The sequence below is a fragment of the Sus scrofa genome, chromosome 9, assembly GCF_054392235.1.
Source record: "Sus scrofa isolate SSC_HxYL_T2T_F1_AM1 chromosome 9, Sscrofa_HxYL_maternal_Yorkshire_Landrace_v2.0, whole genome shotgun sequence".
NCBI classification, from domain to species: domain Eukaryota; kingdom Metazoa; phylum Chordata; class Mammalia; order Artiodactyla; family Suidae; genus Sus; species Sus scrofa.
This window is the reverse complement of record NC_139391.1, coordinates 26,039,725-26,064,663: the sequence shown is the minus strand read 5'-3', so window position 1 is coordinate 26,064,663 and position 24,939 is coordinate 26,039,725. Positions and strand designations below refer to the sequence as shown.

Here is a 24,939-nt window from a genome sequence, read left to right as displayed (position 1 = left end):
CGATGGGCCCAGGCAGGATTTAATGAAACAAGAGGTCACATTTTCCCAGAGCCTCTCTGCCAACACGTGGCCAGCGCCCAGCTAAAATTGGCACTCGTGGTCACCCAAACCACCCTCCAGCCAGAAGCAGAGTGAGTGGCTTCTTGGAGGTGGTTCAGGCGCAGCCATGCCCTGGATCCTTGCCAAGCTGCCACTCCACAGCAGGGACCCAGGGAGGACCCAGCCAAGGTCCCTGTGTCTTGGAGGGGGCTGCCAATGCCAGTTGCTCTTTTGAAGACAGGAGACCTCTGGGCGGATTGCTGTCAAGCCTCCAGGATTCACGGGATGCCAAACCGTGCATGCATTCCGTCATCTCATTATTTATCTTGTTTCTTATTAACCCAAACAAACACTTCAGCCTTGACATCAGTGCTACTCAGCACAAAAAATCATACCCTCTTTGGGGTTTAAATTGATAGCATTTTCTGTGTTCCAAGCACTGATCTTAGCACTTTATGTGGATTATCTACTTCTCATAGCCACCCTTCACAGAAAGTGACAGGAAAACTCAGAGAGGTGGAGTAACTCTCCAAGGGGCACACAGCCAGTGTGCTCAGAACCCAGGTTACCCCCGAAGTCTGAGCACCTCTCTCCCATGAGGGTTTTGCAGATAATTAACATTTAGGTATTTTGCGTCTCTATTTTCTTCCTAAATGGATTACAAGCTCCTTGAGGGATTGGACTGTATCTTACTAAGGTGCTTCTATAATGTCTCCGTCATCTCGGATTGCTGTAACAAACACAACGGGATGAGTGGTGGAAACAACAGGCATTGGCATTGCCATTGTGGTTCAGTGGCTTAAGAACCCGACATAGTCTCCATGAGGCTGGGGCTTCGATCCCTGGCCTTGCTCAGTGAGTTAAGGATCCGGCGTTGCCATGAGGTGTGGCGTAGGGCACAGCTGCAGCTCGGATCCAGTGTTGCTGTGGCCTGCATGGCATCGGAGCTACAGCTGCAGAGACCGCCAGCTCTAGCTCTCATTTGACCCCTAGCCTGGGAACTTCCATATGCTACAGATGGGGCCCAAACAGGCATTTATTTCTCAGGCTGGAAGTTGGAGACCAGGGTGCCAGCCTGGCTGAGTCCTTGTTGGCCCTCTTCCGTGGGTTGTATTCTCCCCTGGCCTTCCTTGGTGGGTGCCTGCAGGCTGTTCCCCCTTCTTCTAAGGGCACGGATCCCGTCCACGGAGAGTGAGACATAGTCACGACCTCGCTCTCTCTCAAGGACTCTACCTCCTAATACTATCACGTTAGGGGTTCGGATTTCCACATACAAATCAGGAAGGGGACCCAGGCAGTCAGTGCATAACACATGGTGTTCGTCAGTGCACTTGGGAAACATTTATTGAGGACCTACTCTGTGCTAAGAACTGTGCTAAGCATTTGCCAAAACAAAGACCAAAAAAATCATCAGCTCTGTTCTTTGGAAGCTAATGGTCTTCTGAAGGTAATACCCAGGGAAGTGAGTGAGCTGTTACAAAATACCTGGCACAGCAGATCTGAGCAGTTATTTATAGACCATTGACATATTTCCGTTTAGATGCCATGACCAAGAATATTATTCTCAGATCAAATAGATCAAGTATTTATATTGGTCCAATGGTGGGTGTCGCATAATTAGAAATATATTTCCAGTTCCTGACGCAGAATTCCTAAATCCTTTGGAATTTCCTGAGTGATAGGAAGTAAAAAAAAAATTTTTTTTTTTGGCTTCACCTGCAGCATATGGAAGTTCCCGGGCCAGGGATCAAATCTGAGTTGGAGCTGCAGCCTATGCCACAGCAGCAGCAATACTGGATTCTTAACCCCCTGTAAACCAGCAAAGCCACAGACAAGCCGGCTCATTAACCCACTGGGCTACAGCAGGGACTGCATTGCTGAGTGATGGGGATGCAAGGAATGTTTTCTGTTCTCATGAGGTACCTGCAGTGGGTCCCCAGATAGCTTCAGGATGGGGCATGTTGCCAGAAAGACCACATCTTGATTAGAAGCCTGGCACTTTTAGGAGTTCCCATCGTGGCGCAGTGGTTAACGAATCCGACTAGGAACCATGAGGTTGCAGGTTCAGTCCCTGCCCTTGCTCAGTGGGTTAACGATCTGGCGTTGCCGTGAGCTGTGGTGTAGGTTGCAGATGCGGCTCGGATCCCGCGTTGCTGTGGCTCTGGCATAGGCTAGTGGCTGCAGCTCCGATTCGACCCCTAGCCTGGGAACCTCCATATGCCGCTGGAGCGGCCCAAAGAAATAGCAAAAAGACAAAAAAAGAAAAAAAAAAAAAAAAGAAGAAGCCTGGCACTTTTAGCCTCATTCTCAACCTCCAGGAGGGGAGAGGGGCTAGCAATTGACTTAATAACCCATCATGTCTACACAATGAGACCTCCAGAAAAAAAAAAAAAAAAAAAAAAAGACCCTTAAACAACAGGGTTTGGAGAGCTTCTGGTTCAGTGACACATGGAGGTACTGGGAGGGTGGCATGCCCGGAAACCTTCATGCACTGCCCTCTGCTTCCTGGCCCTCTGCATCTCTTCCATTTGGCTGTTCCTGAGCTCCAGCGATTATCATGGATCAATAATAGTAAGTGAAGTGTCTTCCTGAGTTCCGTGAGCCATTCCAGCAAATTATCAAACCTGAAGAGGGGGTGGTGAGAACTCCCAACTTATAGCCAGTCAGTCAGAACTACAGGTGCCTTGGGACTTGTGACTGGCATTTGAAGTGAGGCCGGTCTGGTGGAACTGTGCCCTTTAACTTGTGGGATCTGATGCAAACGCTGGGTTATTAGTGTCAGAAGTGAACTGAGCTGCGGGCCACCCAGCTGGTGCCTGGAGAATCAGAACTGGTCTTTGGTGTTGCAAAAACCCCAGCAGCATTCTCGAGAGAGCAGCATTGTCCATCATTAAACATGAACGTCAGAAGATACAAGCATTTCTGTCGAAAGTGGGTAGCCACCTCAAAAGCACATACAATTTCATTGTTTTATGAATTGTATTAAGATCAACCTAAGAGATGGGAGTTCAGACATTTTACGTTGTTAAGATCCAGATTCTTATAAATACCCCCTCACTCACCACCCACCCTGCTTCCACTCTTGTCCCACGCTAATATCTCCCCACCGAGCAGCCAGGGATCTTTTTATTTATTTCTTTACTTATTTTAGGGTCACACTCATGGCATATGGAGGTTCCCAGGCTAGGAGATGAATCGGAGCTGTAACTGCCAGCCTACACTACAGCCACAGCAGCACTGGATCTGAGCCGCACCTGTGACCCACACCACAGCTCACAGCAACGTCGGATCCTTAACCCAATGAGGAAGGCCAGGGATCGAACCTGCATCCTCGTGGATCCCAGTGAGATTCGTTAACTCCCGGGCCACGACAGGAACTCCAGGGTATCTTTTTAAAACAATAAATCAGATCATGTCACTTACCTGCAAATGTGCATCTGTGACTCGCAGTTATTTTTAGATTAAAACCCAGATTTCCTACCCTGGGCTGCAGTGACCTGCATGGTCTGTCTAACTCTGCAAACGCAAAGGATGCTGATGAGGATTGAGAGCGTTTAGTGAGCATCCACTAAACACTCCACACGCTTTCTCTCATTGATTGTTAAAACAGCCCCAGCTCTCCGGCTCTCAACTTTTCACAGAAGCCACGCTCTGCTTTTTTTCTGTTTCAAATACCCACCGAGCCCTTTCCCACATCCAGGCCTTGGTCCTCGCTATCCCCTTGGCCCAGGATGTGCTCTTGTTCCCGTGTTCATGGCTGGTTGTGTTCATCCATTAGAAGTCCGTGCAAAGGATACCTCTTCCGAGAAGCCGACCTTGCCTTAATCTAAGCTGCTCCCTCCACTTGTGGAATCCTTTCCTGCTGATGCATTCTTGCTGATGAGGTGTTACCAGAGCCTCTCATGGTCAGGTTTCTTTCTTTTTTTTTAAATTTTTTAAAATTTTTGTTGTTGTTATTTCTTGGGCCGCTCCCGTGGCATATGGAGGTTCCCAGGCTAGGGGTCGAATTGGAGCTGTAGCCACCAGCCTACGCCAGAGCCACAGCAACGCGGGATCCGAGCCGCGTCTGCAACCTACACCGCAGCTCACAGCAACGCCGGATCATTAACCCACTGAGCAAGGGCAGGGACCGAACCCGCCACCTCATGGTTCCTAGTCGGATTCGTTAACCACTGCGCCACGACGGGAACTCCAGGTTTCTTTCTTTTCTGTGTTTATCTGATTCCCCACCCAGAAGATTTTGTAAGCTCTGGATGGCGGTCTCCTCACCGGTCTTGTCCCCTGCTCTGTCACCAGTACCCAGCATGTGCAAGGAACAGAGGAAGTGCTCAGTACGTATTTGGTGAATGATTTCTTCACACTATTAAGGAAAATACTAAAAAGCCATATATATTTCTTTGTAAGTAGTGACCACCTAACCCTGTGTCAGTATTTGTAAATTAACGAGCCTTGTTTTATTATGGTCACTAGATGGGAGTGCCTTTGTGACCATATGAAAAGCAGGCCAGATGAACCTTGGGGAAATATCCCTAAATGTTGCAGATGTGACTGGATGATCAGGTGAGTATTGCCACACAGGTAAGAGCAGAGAACTTTTGGGGGAAAGGGTGACAGCTGTCTGGGCTGTCACAAAGGCAGTGGTGCATGCTTTTTGGATGGGGAGTGGTTTGGGGTGGGCTGGGCCTTGGGGTAGGAGGGGTGAGGATGGAGGGGTGGAGAGGGGCAGGAGGTGAGGTTGAAGGCTAAATCACAAACAAGGAAAAAAAAGGAGTTCCTAGCCTGGCTCAGCAGAAACCAATCTGACTAGTATTCTTGAAGACACAGGTTTGATCCCTGGCCTCGCTCAGTGGGTTACAGTAGGTTAGGGAACTAGTGTTGCCATGAGCTGTGGTGTAGGTCGAAGACATGGCTAGGATCCTGCATTGCTGTGACTGGCAGCTGTAGCTTCGATTTGACCCCTAGCCTGGGACCCTCCATATGCCGCAGGTGGGGCCCTAAAAAGATTTAAAAAAAAAATAATGGGGAAACGTGCTGAATGCCATGCTAAACAGGACAGGGTTTGAGCTGGAAGCTGTGGTTGGCCATGAACGTGAGAGAGAGCTTAGGAAATCAGTGATGAAATTAATGCCACACACAGAGGGGACATGGATTGTTGAAAGCAGAGCCCGAAGGCAAGATAGGAGACCCTGCTTCTCTCACCACGGTGCAGTAGGAATGAAAAGGATGCTGGGCGTTGAGTTAATGCTCAACATGTTTGCTCAGTAAATAGCAGATGTTCAAAATATGCACATTGAAATATCCAGCACCTCACAGGAAGTGGCTGAAGGAAGTCTGGGTGGTGCAAAAGGGAGGTATATGCTTCCTTAACCCCAGTGGGGTTGTTGATGTACAGACAAGCATTGTGGGTCCTTGCATGAAGGACTGTAGACACAATTTGTAGGTAAGGCACAGGAGTAAGAACTAGAAGGGCCTGTACCTTTCTCCCTCATTCTCACCTGTGCAGTCCTGCCCTTTCCCCAGGACTTTCTTCATATTCCCCAGGCCAGGCGCTCGCCTCCCTCTAGAGTTTTGCTCTTACGGTTTTTTCCCCCATCTGTGCTGGATGAGACTCTGTTCACGTTTCTTGGCCAAGACACAGTCATGTCTGATTCCTTCCTTAACTTCATTCGGGTAAAATAAATTGCTCTGCTCTATGCTCCTGTGTTTTCTGCATTGATATCTATTATGTGAATATATGCACTGGGGCAAAATCTGTGCTGCGTAACAGAGCAGACTTTTTTTTTTTAATTGAAGTTTAGTTGATTTACAGTATTGTGTTAGTTTCAGATGTATAGTATAGTGATTCAGTATGTATATATATATATATTTTTTGGGCTGTGCCCATGGCATGCAGAATTTTCTGGGGCCAGGGATTGAATCCGAGCCACAGCAGTGGCAATGAGGAATCAAATTAGCCACCGGGGAACACCATGATTCAGTATTTTTGCAGATTATATTTCATTAGAAGTTATTAAAAGATAATGGGCATAATTCCCTGTGCTATACAGTAAATCCCTGTTGCTTACCTTTTTTTTTTTTTTTTTTTTTTTTGTCTTTTTGCCTTTTCTAGGGCCACTTCCTGTGGCATATGGAGGTTCCCAGGCTAAGGGTCCAATCAGAGCTGCAGCTGCCGGCCTACGCCAGAGCCACAGCAATGCAGGATCCGAGCTGCGTCTGCGACCTACACCACAGCTCACAGCAACGCCAGATCCTTAACCCACTGAGCAAGGCCAGGGATCAAACCTGCAACCTCATGGTTCCTAGTTGGATTCATTTCTGCTGTGCCACGACGGGAACTCTGCTTACCTATTTTGTGTTGTAGTTTGTACCCATTGATCCCATACCCCTAATTTGCCCCTTTCCTTCCCCCCTTTGGTAAGCACAAGTTTGTTTTCTACACTTGTGAGTCTGTTTCTACTTGCATATACATTTATTTGTAATCTTTTTAAGATTCCACATATAAATGATATCATAAAGTATGTGTCTTTCTCTGATGTAGTTCACTAAGGATAATATTCTCTAAGTCCATTCACATTGCTGCAAATGGCAGTATATCATTCTTTTTATGGCTGAGTAATATTCCATTATTGATCTATTTACCTATCAAATCTTTTTTTTTTTTTTTTTTTTTTGGCTTTTTACGGCTGCATCTATGGCATATGGAAGTTCCCAGGCTATAGGTCAAATCAGAGCTGCAGCTGCTGGCCTACACCATGGCCACAGCAACATCATATCTAAGCTGCATCAGTGACCTACGCCACAGCTTGTGGCAACACCAGATCCTAAAGCCACTGAGTGAGGCCGGGTATTGGACCTGCACCCTTACGGATACTATGTGAGGTTCTTAACCCCTGAGCCACAGTGGAAACTCCTATATATCACGTGTTCTTAGTTCAGTTGTCTGTTGATGGGCACTTGGGTTGCTTCCATGTCTTGGCTGTTGGAAATAGTGCTGCTATGAACATTGCAGTGCATGAATCTTTCTGAATTAGTGTTTTTTGTTTCCTTCCGATATATACCCAGGAGTGGAATTGCTGGATCATATGGTAGTTCTATTTTCATTTTTTTAAAAGGAATCTCCATGCTGTTTTTCATAGCGGCTACAAGGTGGTCTCTTAAAGGCAGACTGCCTAGATTTGCTCTTGACTAGCCAGGTAAGTTGCTGCACAATCTTGCGCTTTAGTTTCCTAATTTGTGAAATGAAGATAATAACAGTATGAATAATACTCTCCACTTGGAGGTTGTTGGAAGGATCTGATGAGCTAACATGTACGAAATGCGAGAAGAACCTCTGGCACAGAGTAAGGCATTGGGTGTGTCAGCTACTTCCCTGCTTGGCTCTGGGTTTCTGAGAGTAGGGGATGTAGGGCTTAGTCTTTTCTGTAACCCCAGAGGCTCGCCCAGTGCGTGGCTCACTGTGGTCCTCAGAGAGTGCTGCTGAATGAATGAACTGCACAGATGAGCAAACGGAGGCTCAGAGCAGTCAAGGGACATGTTCTTGGTCCCACTTGCATGCGGGGCCTTGCAAGCCCCAGACCAGTGCTCTTAGGTTGGCCATTGAATTGGTCACACATGACTGCAGAGTAAGCTATTCTGTCTGTGTGCCTTTAGCACAGAAGAGTCGGTGCATTTAAACTCAATTTTCAGGTTGCCTTTTATGACATCTATGAGAGCAACATTAACAGTTATAGAACATTAAAAAAAAGTGAAAGTCAGTGTAACATCTGAAATTACTGTGATTTAGGGAATGACAGGTATTATTTTTTCACAAGTTTTATGTAATGTGAGTGCATGCTATAGAATAAGCTGAACGAAAGTTGTAAACGTGCCCGAAGAGGACTTATTTCTACGATAGGATAAGCTATGATGGCAGTGTGTGCCTTAGCTTTCGAACACCTGCAAAATGTGTGGTATTTCTAACAATTTAAATGTGAGATATTTCCTCACAATATTTATTGACCTAAGACACTGAAACAGAGGCACACTCAAGTTCTGGGGTCCTGATTTAGGACCTCCGTTCTCCAAGCGGGTGTGCTAGGGAGAGGCAGCAGAGCAAGGAAGGAGTCAGTCTCCTTCCCTCAGAACTGAGACCTCTTGTCCTCCACCAGCAGGTGTCCAACCTGCCCTGACTCTGAGCCCAGTTCTGATCTGCGGAGGAATTTAAGGAACTTAGATCTATTGCAGGTTAGCTCTGCTATTGGGCCCACTCTGATCTTGGTCCTGATTCCAGTTAAGGGAACGCACTTGTTGATTGCCCTGCTATGTCAGGCTCCTACATGCTTTATTTCATTTACCCTTCATAAGAAAGTCTCATGTGGAGTTCCCATTGTGGCTCAGCGGGATAAGAGCCTGACTAGTATCTAGGAGGAGGCAGGTATGTTAAAGCATCCGGCATTGCCACAAGCTGCAGTGTAGGTTACAGAGGCAGCTAGGATCTGGCATCATTATGGCTATGGTGTAGGCTGGCAACTCTAGTTGCGATTTGACCCCTAGCCTGGGAACTTCCATATGCTTCAGGTACAGCCCTAAAAAGACAGAAAAAAAAAAAGAAGAAGTAACATATGATGAAACAGGTGCCTAGAGAGGTGAAGCGACTCCACTTAACCAGGATTCAAAACCTAGTGCAGGATTTCCCGTCGTGGCTCAGTGGAAACGAACCTGACTGGCATCCATGAAGATGCAGGTTCGATCCCTGGCCTTGCTCAGTGGGTTAAGGATCAAGCATTGCAGTGAGCCGTGGTGTAGGTCACAGATGTGGCTCAGATCTGGATCTGGCTTTGCTGTGGCTGTGGCGTAGGCCAGCGGTTATAGCTCCAATTCGACCCCTGGGCTTGGAACCTCCATATGCCACAGGTGTGGCCCTAAAAAGACAAAAAAAAAAAAAGAAAAAAAAACTGGGCATCTGGGTTTCCAGATGCCCATCAAGTGGTGAATGGATAAACAGAATGTAGTTATCCATACAATGGACTATTATTGTGTCATTAAAAGAAATGAAGAACTGATACATGGTACGTATTATGATTCGCCAAAGAAATAGAACTAATAGGATATATATATTTATATATATATATACACACACACACACATACATATATATATGTAGATATATATATGGCTATATATATGTCTGGGCATATATATTATATAACCTATAACATGTTATATATTAAATATATTAATATTAGTAAATCTATATACCTATGTTTCGCCTACCAATAGAAGTATAATGCATAACATATATTAGTATATGTATATATATTAATATTATGTGCTGCATATATATATAAGGGATTATCTCCCATGGTTATGGTGGCTTGTACCTCCCAAGATCTGCAGTCTGGAAGCTAATACTCAGGAGAGCCAATAGTACAGTTGTAGTTCGAATCCAAAGGCTTAAGAATCAGGAAAGTCAATGGTATGATTTCCAGGCTAAGTCCAAGTCCAAAGTCCAGTATCCCAGCTTGAAAACAGTCAGGCTGAGAGAGAACAAATTCTCCCTTGCTCAGCCTTTTTGTTCTATCCTGCCCGTCAGTGGATTGGACAAAGCCCACCCACACTGGGGAGGGCAACCAGCGTTATCCAATCTACCATTTAAATGCTCATCTCATCCAGAAACACTTTCACAGACATACCCAGAAACAATGTCTAACGAAATATCTGAGCATCCTATGCCCAGTAAAGTTGACACGTGAAATCAACCATAACATGCTACAGCGTGGATGAACCTTGCAAACCTCATGCTAAGTGAAAGAGGCCAGACACAAAAGGTTACCTGTCATATGATTCCATTTATATGACATGTCCAGCAAAGGCAAATCCAGAGACACAGAAAGCAGATTAGTGGCAGCCAGGAGCTGATGAGGAGGCGGAATGCGAGTGACTGCTTGCTGGATACTGGGTTTCTATTTAGGATGATGAAAATGTTCTGGAACTAGACAGCAATGATGGCTGCATAGCACTGTGAGTATAATTAACGCCACTGAATTATATACTTTGAGTTGGTCAAAACGGTAAATTTTATGTTACTTTTTTTTTTGGGCTATGCCTGGGGCACGAGGAAGTTCCTGGACCAGAGAGTACATCCAAGCCACAGCAGTGACAATACTGAATCCTTAACCACTAGGCCCTCCGTGAACTCCAGGTATATGTATTTTGCCACAAAAAAACCAATCCAGAACATCTGCTTTTGAAGACCTTGTTTTTCTCGTGAAACAGGATGTGCTTCTGCCTTGTTCTTGACTCTGTTCCTAACGTGTAACTAGATCTCTCTGTGGAGAAAACTTAGTCTTCCAGTCCCCCTGCTACAGAGACTGCTGGCTTTTTTTTTTTTTTTTTCATCTTTTCTAGGGCCATGCTTGTGGCATACGGAGGTTCCCTCGAAGCTGTAGCTGCTGGCCTGCACCACAGCCACAGCAATGCCAGATCTGAGCCGTGTCTGCAACCTACACCACAGTTCATGGCAATGCTGGATCCTTAACCCACTGAGCGAGGCCAGGGATCGAACCTGCAATCTCATGGTTCCTAGTTGGATTCATTAACCACTGTGCCACGATGGGAACTTCGAGGCTGCTTGCTTTTGAAGGCTGCCCCTCCACTTCTCTCCCCTCCCCACAAAGGCTGGATTGGAGCCGTGCCCTCTGGTGGGAACTGATGAATCCCTCCTTCCGAGGTCCTGCCTGCAGGGAGCTCTTCGCTGGCAGCTCCTTCTCCCCCTCAGGTTCCACCCGATACCCACTAAACGCTCATCTTCAGCCTGTCATTGTGGGGGAAGGATAGCCATGGTCTGGTGTTGGGCCAGCTTGGCCATGTCCCATCTCAGGGAGCTGGGCAGGCTGACCTGTGTCCAGTGCTTTCTGCATCCTCCTCTCACTCACCTTACGCCTTTTCCCCCTTGGACATTTCCGTACTCTCCTACTCTCCTCCTGCGCTACCTGTTCTGTTCTTCTGATGGCCTGTACCTGCCAAAGTGTCGCCAAAGAGACACTTAGTCCTCTGCAGAAATTGGGTGAAGCCTACTCATTCTGGCCTTTCTTGCCCTTCCCCAGCTGGGCCCATCTTCCCAGAAAACCAGTGTCCCTCATTCGTCCTCCACCTCCAGTTAATCTTCCCGACATGTGCATCTAAGGCAAGACAGTGTAAAAAGGAAGAAGCCACACGATCTAAAGCAGAGAAGAGGAGCTCCTGTTGTGGCTCAGCGGTAACAAATCCAACTAGTATCTCTGAGGACGCAGGTTTGATCCCTGGCCTCGCTCAGTGGGTTAGGGATCTGGTGTTGCCATGAGCTGTGGTGTAGGTCGCAGATATGGCTCGGATCCTGCATGGCTGTGACCGTGGTGTAGGCCGGCAGATATAGCTCTGATTCAGTCCCTAGCCTGGGAACTTCCATATGCCGTGGGTGCAGCCCTAAAAAGCAAAAAAAAAAAAAAAAAAAAAAAAAAAAAATAGCAAAAAGAAATAAAACAGAGAAGAACTGAAATGACAGGAATTTTGAACACAGAAAGGAGAAGACCCCATCACAAGCTCAAAGGGACATGGCTGGTGACACCTGTGGTCTTACAGCATCACTGAAATCACGTGACGCAGGCAGCTCTGCCTTCCAACCAATTCCCCCACCCCAAGGCCCCATCCTCTCCTGTGGGCACTTAAGGCCACTGAACCCATTCTTGCTGCCAACATGATCCCCATAGCACCCGCCTCAACAGCCCCCAGACACCAGGAGACGGGGCACGAGCTGCTCATTCTCTGAATAAGCAGCCATACTTCATTTGCCTTGAGGGTCCCTCTGTCCCTGCCTGCAAAGGGTGATGTCACTGGACACGTAAAGGGAAAAAAGAGCCTGTTCCATCTTCCCAGATACAGAGGAAGCAGGGTGGGGTCGCCGGGAGAAAGCTCTAAGCGAGGCTGGGCTCACCTGTGCCCCGCAGGCTGTGTAGAGTGACTTGGAAGCCTGTCAGACTTCTCCAGGGGGGAAGAGAGGTACAGAAGCTGGGAAATAGACTCAGTGCTTTGGCCTGAAAAAAAATCAATCTCCTGCTGATTGAGAGAATCAAGCAGTTTTCCATCTCTCAATCCTACCAGGGACTGCAGTAAATACAAAGAGGAAAAAGACACAGTCCCTGCCCTCAGTGAGGATTTTGCTTAAGAGAGCAGATGGGGCGGGGGGGGGGTGGCAAGACAGAGCCCACGCGCCAGGCGACCCCTGCCCACTGTCAGTGGCATAATGGGATTCAGAGGCCGCAGGAGCCCTGGGGGCTGAGAAATCTTCTTGGCCAAGGGGAGGGCTTCCCCTGATGAATGGGGGCATTTGGGACGTGGAGGGGAGAGGCATTTGGAGCAGAGGCCCCTTGTGACACAGCCAGGAGACGCTGGCCGAGGAAGTCCAGGAGTGGCAGAGGGAGGATGGAAAGGAAACGCGGGAGGGCTTGGCCAGTGTGCGACTTGGAATGACCCTACGCCTCATTTCCTCACCTCTAAGTGGCCTTGAAACGACTATGTAGTGCTGTTCCAAAGCATCACTTAAGACATTTGACAGGAAGCCTAACCCAGCCCTCTCCATGGGCTGGGCCCTCAAAAAATGGCAGTTCTGGGCTAAGAGGCTTGGGCACTACCCTGCAGGCTGCATGGAGACAAGGGTTGGTGAGCAGGGAAAGGATTCCATGACCTGGGCAGAGGGGGCATTATGAAGGATGCCAGAGGCCTTGTGGGAGGCTAAGCCCTGTCTCCTCTGGTGGAGGCGGGCAGGAACCCTGAGGTCCTGGAGTTACCGGGCTGGGAAGCCTTTCGGTGACCTCTCCGATCCTGACCCTCGGATCATGTGGGAGGTCTTTTCCCGAAAGTTCTCTAGAGTTCTCGGGTGGTCCGGGCTGCCAGTCCCTTGTCCCCCAGGTGGAAGCAGGGTGTGTAGGACAGGATGGGAGAGACGGTCCCCTCCCTTATCCATCATGACAGCCAGCTGTTTTTCACTCCAACTAAAATTTAGTAGGTGTATTAAAATGCATCCAGGCACAATAAAACCTTGTTTGAGGTTTAAAATATAGCTTGTCAGATGAGTATTTAGTGGTGTGTTTTAATATGCATAAGTGCAAACCAGAATTTAATGTGTAGGCTAAAGTACACATTAGCAATTTCCCAAGTGATCGAAAATTGCAGTGTACATGAGCAACTCGAGGGGCGGGTGGGCCGTGGTGGGAGAGAGGAAACCAAACATCATGCAACTTCGGGATCTCTTTTCTGTATTCCCTTAAGGAGGGCCTTGACTTCCCAGGCAACTTTATAATGGAGTTTCCTTTTAACTTCTGTATTGATTCCTTGGTCTTATGTTTTATTGAGATAGAATTCACATAACATAAAATTGGCCCTTTTACACTGTCTGATTCGATGGCATTTAGTACATTCACAGGGCCGTGCCCTGCAGCCATCATCTCTTGCTGGTTCCCTAGCATTTCCATCAGCCCTGAAGAAAACTCTGTATCTATGAACCCATCACCTCTCGTCCCCCCTCCCTGCTCCAGCCCCTGGCAACCACTAGTCTGCTTTCTGTCTCCATGGATTTACTATTCCATCTCTCTCTCTCATTCTCTTTATTTAAAAAAAATTGATTATTATTTTTTGCTTTTGTTTCTTTCTTCTGATTCATGTAAGTATGTGTGTTTCTCTTGACCACAGGTAATGCCTGCTGCTTTGGAAAAAATCAGAGGTCGCGAGGCTGGAAACCAATATGTCAAGTTGAGAAGCGAGGAATTGCAGGATAGAAACTCGCTTTGTAAAACCAGTACAGGTAAGGCTGGGAGACAGTCCTATCAAGTTTTTCTCAAGGGAGCTATTAACGTTTTTGTATTACCAGCCCCTTGGCAGTCTGATGAAGCTCTGGGACCTCTTCTCAGGATAATGATTTGGATAAAATAAAGCATACAGGATTGCAAAGGAAGCTGAACATATTGAGATACAGTTATAAAATATTAAAGTATCTGATGAGCAAGTGTTATATGTACTTTTTTTTTTTTTAATTTCCATGGCATATGGAAGTTCCCAGGCTAGGGGTCCAATCAAAGCTGGAGCTACCAACCTATGCCACAGCCACAGCAACACAGGATCTGAGCCCATGGCACCTGCAACCTCTACCTCAGCTCATGGCAACACCAGATCCCTAACCCCCTGAGCAAACCCAGGGATCGAACCTGCATCCTCGTGGCTCCTAGTCTGGTTCATTACTGCTGAGCCACCATGGGAAGCCTATACTTTTTTATGAACACATTGAATAATGACACCTAGCTGTGGGTCCACTAACACTGTCATTTTAAAGTAGTGAGAAGTGTACATTACATTAGAGATATCTGCAGCACCATAACGTGATATGAAAATATCTGATTTCTATTGGTGGCAAAGTCCCAGCTATTGCTACTAATACCATGGCGTGTTGCTTGTATTTGTAACGGAAAGGAAGGTCACCGGAAACTAGTGAAAACAAAGATGTCCTTTTCCCCATCCAGGTTCACCCACAGACTTCAGGTAAGAATTCTTGTTCTGGGATTGGTAGTTTCTAACCTATTTTTCAGCCATGGATTTCTTTGACAGTCTAACCAAAGCTGTCTATAGACCAACTCACAAAAAAAAAAAAAAAAGGCACTTATCTTCGGATACAAAAATCATATCCTATTTGTAGACCTCCTGATGCCCATGCATGGATGATTTCCAAACCTACGGACCTCAGGTTAAGAACTCCAATTCTATATGTACCAACAGTCAAGGGCACTGTATGATTTAGCATTCCTTAGCTATAAATAATAGCAACTAACTTGGGAACACAGGCAGTTATACAAGACCTCTGTAAACAGAATCTTCTGAACAGAATCTTTTTATCTGCATCCCAGATCTAGAATGAGTAAGTTCCATCCTTGGCCAGGCTTTCGCCCCTCAACCATCATTTCAATGTCTGAGTGACTTAGTCAGGTGCCCATCCTCATACTTGAAGAGAGCTGGGAACCTTGATCGAATAGCTCAGAAGATTTGAGTTTGTGGCTTGATGACTTAAGGATCTGGCATTGGCACTGCAGTGGCTTAGGTCCCTTCTGTGGCATGGGTTTGATCCCTGGGCCAGGAACTTCTGCATGCTGTGGGCGTGGCCAAAAAAGAAAAATATACCTCGGGAGATTGTATCTAATGAAGAAGAATAATTTCTTAGAAAGAATTTGAGGAACTATTACAAAAAAAGGACAAAAGAGAGTGAGGAAAAAAGGAAGGAAGGAAAGAAAGAAAAGAAGGAAAGAAAGGAAGAAAGAAAGAAAGGAAAGAGAGAAAGAAAGAAAGAAAAAGAAAAAGAAAGAAAGAAAAGAAAAGAAAAAAGAAAAGAAAAAAAGAAATCACTGTATATTAGGCAGGCAAAAGAGTAAATAAATTTTAAGTCCCATGAATAGTGATGATGGGTGCTGATTTTTAAAAAATTATTATTATAATAAGACATACTTTCTGGGACCACATTAATGTTTCTGAAAGCAGGATATAGCTTTTAATATATGTATACATTGAAAGCAGCTCTCCTCCTCCTCCCCATGCTCAAAAAAAGTAAACTGCTGTTAAATCAAATCAGTGTTGCATCTTACAGCTGAGGAGACAGAAGCAAGGAACTGTGGCTTCACAGAATCAGTCAAAGCCATACAAGCCAGATTCCTTGAAACTTCAGTAAGTGCTTCCATTCCTCGGCTTTTTATGTCGTTTCTTTTCATCTTCGCTCCTCTAAAGCATCCTTACTTTGTCTACTTTGGCTCTTCTCTCCCATCAGATGTTTACGACACTACCAAGCGCTGAGATGAAATCCAGTTCAATTAAGCAGGTGTTCCCTGAACGGCAGCTCCTTGTCAAGCTCTTTTCTAGGCACTGGGAGCATCACGCAAAGAGGATAAAGCAGAGCCATTTGCTCTCCAAGAGCGGAGAGCTTAGGTGTGGAGACCCCACACACACGGGAGCCAGGTAAACCGCTCACCTGGACTGCTGACCTAAGTGCTCGCCCAAGTGCTGCAGCCGGGAGTCAGGGGTTGAGAGCCAAGTGTCGGCCGAACAGTGAAGGAAGACACAGGGCTCCCAGGACCCCTCTCTGAAAGCAACGAGGCCCTGAGGAGTTGTCCTTGTCTGGTCATCATCCAAGAAATTCAGAATCTTTGGATGAGGAGGACCACGTGCCCAGCGAGCTCCTCCCGGGGGCCAATACCCACCTCTTCACCTCGAGGTTCTCAGCTTTAAGGTCACTTCCAGACAGGTCTTTCCAGGCCTCTCAGTTTAAAACTAGGTCCTGGAGTTCCTGCTGCGGCTCAGCGGTTAACGAATCCGACTAGGAATCATGAGGTTGTGGGTTCGATCCCCGGCCTTGCTCAGTGGGTTTAGGGTCTGGTGTTGCCGTGAGCTGTGGTGTAGGTCACAGACGCGGCTTGGATCCTGCGTAGCTGTGGCCCTGGCGTAGGCTGGCAGCTGCAGCTCGGATTCGACCCCTAGCCTGGGAACTTCCATATGCCGTGGGTACACCCCTAGAAAAGACAAAAAGACAATAAATTAAATAAATAAATAAATAAAACTAGGTCCTGTTACTAAACTTTTTTGTAGTACCTGGTTCTTTTTCTTCAAAACACTTAAGATCATTTGTAATTGTGTGCTTATTTTTCTCTCCACTGATCTGTGAGCTTTTCTAGGATGGAAAGGACTCTGTCTTTTTTTACTCACCTCTGAATCCAGAAAATTCAATCCAGTGCCTGCACATAGGCGGCACTTGGTAAATATGTGCGGCGTGACTGGGTTTAGCATAGGCTAGAAACTCTACCCCTGCCTTCCGATAATGATGCAGCTCAGTGGAGGTCAAGGACACAGTTGATAGGGAACATCTTTTGATGTTAAAAATGGGCCCGGCCAAGGGGACAGCTGGTGTATGAGTCTGAGAGTTAAGGTAATTAAGAAGCATTGCTTTTTGGTTTGGAATTTAAAACCTGTAATGAAATATGTACACCCTATGGAATAAAGGTGGTGTTCTCCTGCTCTGTTCCACCCATGGCAACTATTCCAACCATTCCACCTTTATTTTATTGATTGATTGTCTTTTTAAGGCCGCACCCACGGCATATGGAGATTCCCAGGCGAGGGGTCGAATCGGAGCTACAGCTGCCGGCCTACACCACCGCCACAGCGATGCGGGATCCGAGCCGCGTCTATGACCTACACCACAGCTCATGGCAACACCGGATCTTTAATCCACTGAACGAGGACAGGTATCGAACCCGCGTCCTCGTGGATACCAGTTGGGTTCATTAACCACTGAGTGGGACCTCCATCATTCCGCCTTTAATGGGACTCTGGGGACCGGTGTGTTCGGGTGGTGTTCTTTCCCAAACAAACACAGAACACAAAAATTGAAACCCTGAAAGGAATTAGACGAGCATGAAGACAGCCAAGTTAATGAAACTCTGATTTCTCTTGACATAGACACTTAACATTTGCCAGCAGGGAGAAGGTGGTGGAGAAATTAAGTGGAAAGAATCCACCGGTGCGCCTGGCTTGAGAGTTGGCTTTGGTTGCGGCCAGCTGGGTGGAATAGGGATTCCTTTCCGCTCTTTAGCTGAAGACTTAAATTTCAGAAACCGGAGGGAGTGAGCATGAAGATCCTGGCTGAGCTGTTCATTAGTGCTCCAGTGTCTCTGTACAAATGAAAGCGGAGGCCCTAAAATTTTCCTTACATGAGATCTTACAGCTTTAGGAAAATGGGCAAGCCTCCCTTTACTGTAGAAGTGAGTAGGTACAATTTTGTTCAAAATCTCGGTTTAAAAAATGCACCTGTGTGTGTGTGTGTGTGTATATATATATATATATATATATAAAATATAATTACCTGTGAGAAAAAGACATTTTCATTATAATCCTTGATCCTTCTGCAGTAATAGTCTCTGAGGAAATTCAAATTCCAGCTAAGTGCATGAGGTGGGTAGGCTGGCTGCGGCGGAAATGTAAACATATGAGATGTAATGCTACCCCACTTTTCAACGACAAGAAGTTGGATATTTTCCCCTCCATTTAGGAAAAATATATTTCACCACTTTTCTAGTTCTAGAAGAGTCTTTCCAGCTTCTGGGAATTCATATCAGATTTAACTTTAACACTGAGTACCTGGGGAGGGAAGCATTGCCAAAGGAGTTGGTCATTTGACATGTGTTCAGCTGGGCCTTGGGTGAATTTCTTCTGTGTGCTAGGTCTCAGTTTTCCCCTTTGTAAGACAGGGATTGAAAACAATATCTCCTTTGCGTTCCCATCGTGGCGCAGTGGTTAACAAATCCGACTAGGAACCATGAAGATGCGGGTTCGATCCCCGGCCTTGCTCAGTGGGTTAAGGATCCGGCGTTGCCGTGAACTGTGGTGTAGGTTGCAGATGCAGCTCGGATCCCAAGTTACTGTGGCTGTGACGTAGGCCGGCGGCCACAGCTCGGATTGGACCCCTAGCCTGGAAACCTCCATATGCCACGGGAGAGGCCCTAGAAATGGCAAAAAGACAAAAGAAAAAAGAAAAAAAAGAAAAAGAAAACAATATCTCCTCTTAGGTTTAAGTAGCTCCTCTCTGGCAGAACAGTATTGGTGACCTAAGAAGGACTCACTCTGCCACAAGCCTGTGCTCGTGCATGCACACTCGAGTGTGCACACGTCCACACACACACGTGGGTATGCATGCATATACATGTGTGCATATGCATGAGCACACATACTCTGCAAATGACCAGACCCCAAGCCCCAGACCTTGTTCCTGCCTCGCTCTCTCCAGAATCACCTCCAGTTCCTCCTGATCCACACCCACAGATGCAGTCCCGGGAGTGAAGCCTCCTTAGCTCCACATTCTAACCAGCTAATGTGTCTGCCACTTAGGTGAAAGGCAAAAAAGGAAACAGGCGGGGTTGCTGTGATTCACAACACAAGGTCTATTGAGTCAGCTGAGTCCCTGCAGGGGTCGCTTGGGTCTCTGAGATCATAAGGTGGGTCTGTCCAAGGCTTTCAGATGACATGCACCTGCAGCATTACGAAAACATTTGGGGGGGGGGCAACTCAGATTGCCAGTTTTTTATTTTGCTGAAAAATGGCTGAAAACAAACCCCCAAGCAATCGCAAATAGAATATTCATTGATACAGGAGTTCCCGTCGTGGCGCAGTGGTTAACGAATCCGACTAGGAACCATGAGGTTGCGGGTTCGGTCCCTGCCCTCGCTCAGTGGGTTAATGATCCGGCGTTGCCGTGAGCTGTGGTGTAGGTTGCAGACGCGGCTCGGATCCTGCGTTGCTGTGCCTCTGGCGTAGGCCGGTGGCTACAGCTCGGATTCAACCCCTAGCCTGGGAACCTCCATATGCCGCGGGAGCGGCCCAAGAAATAGCAACAACAACAACAACAACAAAAGACAAAAAGACAAAAGACAAAAAAAAAAAAAAAAAAAAAGAATATTCATTGATACAAAAAGCGGAATGAATTTAGCTTTACATGCATTGCTCTAATATGATCTCATTTTGCCCCTGCGTAGCAAAAAACTCTCCAAGGACCTGAGGCCATCCGTAGATGAGCCTAGGACCCTGCTGTAGCGGCAACACAGCTGGGCATAGATGGGGCCGAGGGAGGAGTCTGATGAACATACACTGCTGACCTGTGCTCCTGGCCACTGCAGGCAGGTCATGCACCCAGTTTCAGTTTTGAGGCTCCCTACTCTGCAAACACTCTGAGGCTTGCTGCCTTTGCCAGCCCAGACCTCTTTCTTGCCTCGTTTCTTCTATAATTTATCCCTCCAGGCCTGTGTGTGTGGCCTGGGCTAGCACAACAGGGCACACCTATGAAGCACAAGGTGGTGTTTCCTCCTTTACCCTGAGTGTGGGTCCTTGTCCTCTTCACAGCTTATAGAGGGCGCCAACATGGTGTGGATCCTACAATCCTCTATTTACCATACTCTGGTCTCATCACACTTTTCCTATAAAGCCAATGTCATATGGACTGAGTCAGAAGAATCATTAGGCCTCTGTTCATTCATTCATTCATTCATTCTCTCATTGCATTCATTTACTAGATACTGAGGGTTAATTATGCCCCAGGCTCCATGCCAAGGGATGGGGATATAGCAGTGGGCAAACAAGCACGGTCCCTTCTCTCATGGAGGGAGAATGTGACAGAAACAAACAAATAAATGCATAAGTGTAAAATGTGATGAGAACGGTGAAAAATCAGGAGTGTCGTGAAAGAATACAACAGATGGAGTAATTAAGAAGAGCTTCCCTGAGAAAGTGACATTTAGGTAGAGGCCTGAGAGAGAACAAAGCGGATATTCATTGGTTTTGGTCACCTTCCACCCACTTTTGCTTCTTTTGGTAGCAACAGCTGCTTGATCATCTTTGAGAGCTTTCATTCAGGGAGGCCCATTTTTCTTCTGTTGGGATAGTGACCCAGGTAGGTCATGTGATCAAACCAGGTCATGTGACCAAACCAGGTGAGGCTGACTTTCATTCAGGGCTTGGAATCTTGAGTGGAGTGATGCAAGGACAGAAAGAATTGGAGTGGACAGAGCGTGCTGAGTGATAGGTAGAGCCAAAGCAATGCCTCTGGAAGGCAAGCTGCGCCAGACCTCGTGGGGCCAGGTGAAGAGTTTGGATTTTATCCTAAAATGCAAAGGGAAGTCGTAAAGGTATTTTGAGCAGCAGGGGGAGGATATTTTCAGTAGCAACCAATGTAACAAAGGGAAAAACAATCCAGCAGACAATCCAGTCCAATGAATGGTGTAAAGATCTTTGAATTGGTCATCTCAGTTTTGCTCTGAGCCAGCTCCAGGACGCTAGGAATTGGTAAGGCTCTTCTATTTTGTTTGTTTTTTTCCTTTTTTTGGCCGCCAGCTTGGCATATGGAGCTCCCAGGTCAGGGAGGAGATCCGAGCCACAGCTGTGACCTGCTAAGCCCAGCTGAATCCTTGAATCCTTAACCCACTGTGCCAGGCCAGGATTGAACCTGCACTCCCAAGATGCCACTGATCCTGTTGTGCCACAGCGGGGGGTCCCGGTAAGACTCTTCTAATCTCTCTTAGCCTTAATTTCCTCATCTATAAAATAAGGAGTGTTGGCTAATCTCCGATTTTCCTTCCTTCTCTGATGTTTTGTGATTTACAGTGACATCTTATCAAATTGGACAAGATATCCACCAACAAAAAGATCATAAAATAGGAGAGATAAACACCCAACCTCTATAAAGCCTTCTTGTGTTCCAAGGGGTTACAATGTTTAAAGTGGTTTTTAAGCTGATTTTGCCAGCTCATTGTCCTGTTGGATGCAAAAGGAGTTTAACCGGTACTAGGCTCAGTAGTCATTCACTGAGGAACTTTGAAAGAAGGTATTACTTAAAGTGTGATATTCTGCTACACTGAGACATAGCAACTGAAATTGAATGCTTCATGACAGAAAACACTAGTGAGAGTATCAACTCTTGGCTAAATTTCACCAAGACCTTGCAACTGTCAAAATGCCTATGCGCGATTGCATATCAGTTATCTACTGCTGCCTACACTTTGTGGCTTAAATTTTATTTTATTTCTCACAACTCTTGGGTTGGCTGGGTCATTTTTGGCTAGTCATGCCGGGCTCAAGCATGTGGCTGCGTTCAGCTGGTGATTGGCTGGGGGCTGCTGGAATGGCAGAGCCCTGGGTCTTTCATTTTTAAGGAGGTTGGACCTGGTTTCTTTACTTTCTTTACAGCGTTTCGAGAAGGCAAGGAGCGAGGCACAAGTGCTCATCAAAGACCCCTGCGTTGGAGTTGCTGTTGTGGCTCAGTGGGTTAAGAACCCAACCAGTATCTATGAGGATGCAGGTTCGATCCCTGGCCTTGCTAAATAAGTTAAGGATTGGTGTTGCTGCAAGTTGCAGTGTAGGTCAAAGATGCGGCTTGGATCTGGTGAGGCTGTGGCTGAGGTGTAGGCCAGCAGCTACAGCTCTGATTCAACCCCAACCAGGGAATTTCCATATGTCACAGGTGTAGCCCTAAAATATATATATATATATCCCTGTGTTTGCCATACTTCCTGATGTCCCAGTGGCCAAAGCCTTTCACGTGGTCAAGCCCAGGGTTGATAAGGGAGGGGGCTATACCAAGGGCATGGATAGGAGGTGTGATTCATTAAAGGCCATTAGTGTAACCGTGTGGGAACTCTCCCTCTTAGATATGCATTGCAAGATGTGCAACTTTAACTTATAAATTATGGTGCTTTCACGAAGACACAATGTACATGTTATTACTAGTATAAGGAAGCATCTGGAGTCACCTTATTAAGGGACTGAATCCTACATCAAATGGCTCTGCTTGCCTCATAAAATTATTCATTAATTTTAGCAGTGGCCTTGGAAAGTTATGTACATAATATTTAGAGGAAAATGGCATTTACAATTATAATGAATTAAAGCAATCTATACTGCAGTACCACTGCCCCACCTTGGAACTAATTTCCTATTAGCAGCATCTATGTCCTTCCAATTGCTCTGTTCTAGTCTGTGCGTGCCTGTCTCATCCACTAGACCTCACACTCCTTTGGGGGCAGGAATCCCACTTCGCCCATGTTTGTTTCCCTATCTCTCCCAGCACCAACAATACTCAGTGGATGCTCCCCAAAGGCTTGTTAAGTAAAAGAGTCAATAGTTGCCTTTTATTCAACACCTGTATGTTCCAGGACGGCACGGATGGCACTCACAGGCTGGATCACTACTCCTCTCAAAGACACAGACTGTGTCACAGATAAGGGTTATCCTCCACAGTTTACAATTGTGGGGACTGAGGCTCAGAAAGCCGGGGGTGGACCAGCTGGGATTCCAGCCCAGTCCCCTCTGATGCCACTTTATCACACCCACTGGCTTCTTTATGTGTAGAGCAGGTAGAAGACTGTCCAACAGGAACAGATGGCCTCAAGGTGTTGAGAGAGGGGCAAGCAGAAAACAGAGAGCCGCCTTTAAATGTTCACTTCCTTTGCAATAAAATAAACACTTGTGAATGAGGAGGTTGGCTACGGAAACCCGGGTGAAAAACCTGAAGGAGAGCCAGCTCTCCAGCTCTTAAAAAAACCCAAGCCCAGCTAATTCCTGGGGGTGGGGAGAGGAGGGACTGGAAAAGACTGGCTCTCTGGGCCGGCTCTGCCCGGCAGGTGACAATACCACCGGCACAAGGGTACTAGGGTTGTCTGTCCTCGGACAAAAAGGTTGCCATTCATTTACATGTTGCCTGTAGTTTTTATTACCTACTAGGTCAGTGAGGATACTAACGGGAGCTACCACTTATATACCACAGTGTAGACGGGGTGGAGGGGCTGTGCAAAGCGCTTTACATGATCATAATGAATTCTCACAACAACCCTAAGAAGTAGATTTTATTATTCTTAATTTATAGACGGGGTAACTGCCCAGGGAGATTTCGTTTTCCCGAGAGCTCCCAGCCTTTAAGTGGTAGATCTGAAACCTAAGTCTGTTTGACTAAAAGCCCTGAATAACATTGAGCTGTGGGCCTTGTGCGGCTTTGGTACTGCAAAGCTGCGTGTGTGTGTGTGTGTAATTTACAAAAAACAAATCCGGGTCGGGATATCTGTCCTCTAGAGGTTTAAAAGCTACTACGTGGGTGGATGCGGCCAAAATCTCTACTCCTTCATTCACTCTTTCGCTCCCTCCACAAGTATTCATTGCGCACTTGGGTATTCCAGGCGGGGCGCTAACCTAGCCCTAGCAGAGACAGAGAGAGACGTGCTGTCTGTTTCCCTAACCCGATTTTACTTTCTCGAGGGCGAGGCATTCCGATGCAGAGAAGCAGGAAATGTATTGATTCGAGGGGGTCACGACCCGCACTAGCTGTGCGGGCCCGGGAGGAAGGGCGCCGAGTGGCTGGGTGGTCAGGGTAGGCTCCCCGGAGGCGGCGGCGGCGGCGGCAGGCCCTGGGCGGCACGCAGGAGGGTCTCCCATCCAGAGGAACGGGGAGGGGCGAGCGGGCGCGGCGGCGGGCCGGGGGCGGGGCCTCTGGGGGCGGGGGCGGGGGCGGGGCGGCCGGCGAGTTAGGGTTAGGGCGAGAGGATTCGGCTTCCCGGCGGCAGAGGGCGCCTGGCGCTGCGGTCCGGAGCGCCGAAGCCGCCCGCGCGGGCGCCGAGAGGAGAGGCGAGGCGAGGCGGGGAGCGCGAGCGGCGGCGGCCACTGCCACGTCTTCCCGGCAGTGGCGGCGGCGGCGGCGCGGGAGGAGGTGAGCAGCGGCGGCGGCGGCGGCGCGGGCGGGCAGGTGGGCAGGGAGGGGCGCGGGCGGGCGCCCGGCACCGGGCGGGGGTGCCGGCGCCGGGACAGCGCCGTTCCCGCCACGCCGGCTCCGCCTCCGCGCCGGGTAGACCGCGGAGGCCCGGCGCCGAGCGGGTCCCAAGCGCAACTCGTGCCGGCGGGGCGGGCGAGGGCCAAGGGGATGCGAGCCCGCCAGCCCGGCGCGGCGTGGGACGCGGAATCCAGGTGGCTGCGGGGCCGGCGCCGAGGCTGGGAAAAGTTGGGGCGGACGGTGAGCCCGCACGGGCCGGGCGGGAAGTGCGGGTGCGCTGCGGACTCCGGGGGCGGAGGGACGCGAGGAGAGGGGGGTCTCGGGTCAGAGGCGGGAGACGCGGGTCCCCTGCGGGCGTGGAGGAAGGGGTGCGCTCAGGGTCTCGGGCTGGAGGGAAGTGTAAGGCGGGGGCCCTGAGGGTGAGGAGGGAGGGAGCCCCCGGGGCGGCCACGGAGGGAACGGGAGCCGAGCCGGTGGCGGGGTAGAGCGATGGGGAGTGGGCTTTGCCTCTTCCCGCCTCTCTTGGGGGCAGACCCTGAGGGAGGGGCTAGGCTCAG

At 47.9% G+C, this 24,939-nt stretch overlaps 1 protein-coding gene and 1 long non-coding RNA gene across 3 annotated transcripts in view; both read left to right on the top strand.

Annotated features, from left to right (window-relative positions):
* Positions 1–7,098: 7,098 nt before the first annotated feature.
* LOC110255416 (uncharacterized) lies at positions 7,099–16,660 on the top strand. Of its 2 annotated transcripts, none has more exons than XR_014814940.1 (5): positions 7,099–7,232; positions 10,136–10,219; positions 13,744–13,855; positions 15,680–15,756; positions 15,857–16,660. It is a non-coding gene; the product is annotated as an uncharacterized LOC110255416 (long non-coding RNA). The 2 variants fall into 2 exon arrangements; XR_002335583.2 differs by having other exon boundaries at positions 7,109–7,232; positions 10,140–10,219.
* A 7,631-nt stretch (positions 16,661–24,291) lies between these two features.
* Positions 24,292–24,939, top strand: part of SMCO4 (single-pass membrane protein with coiled-coil domains 4) — a 65,059-nt gene continuing 64,411 nt past the window's right edge. Inside the window, exon 1 of the mRNA XM_084975673.1 lies at positions 24,292–24,322. The gene's annotated coding sequence lies outside the window, so the exon portion shown is untranslated. The remainder of the gene's footprint in view (positions 24,323–24,939) is intronic.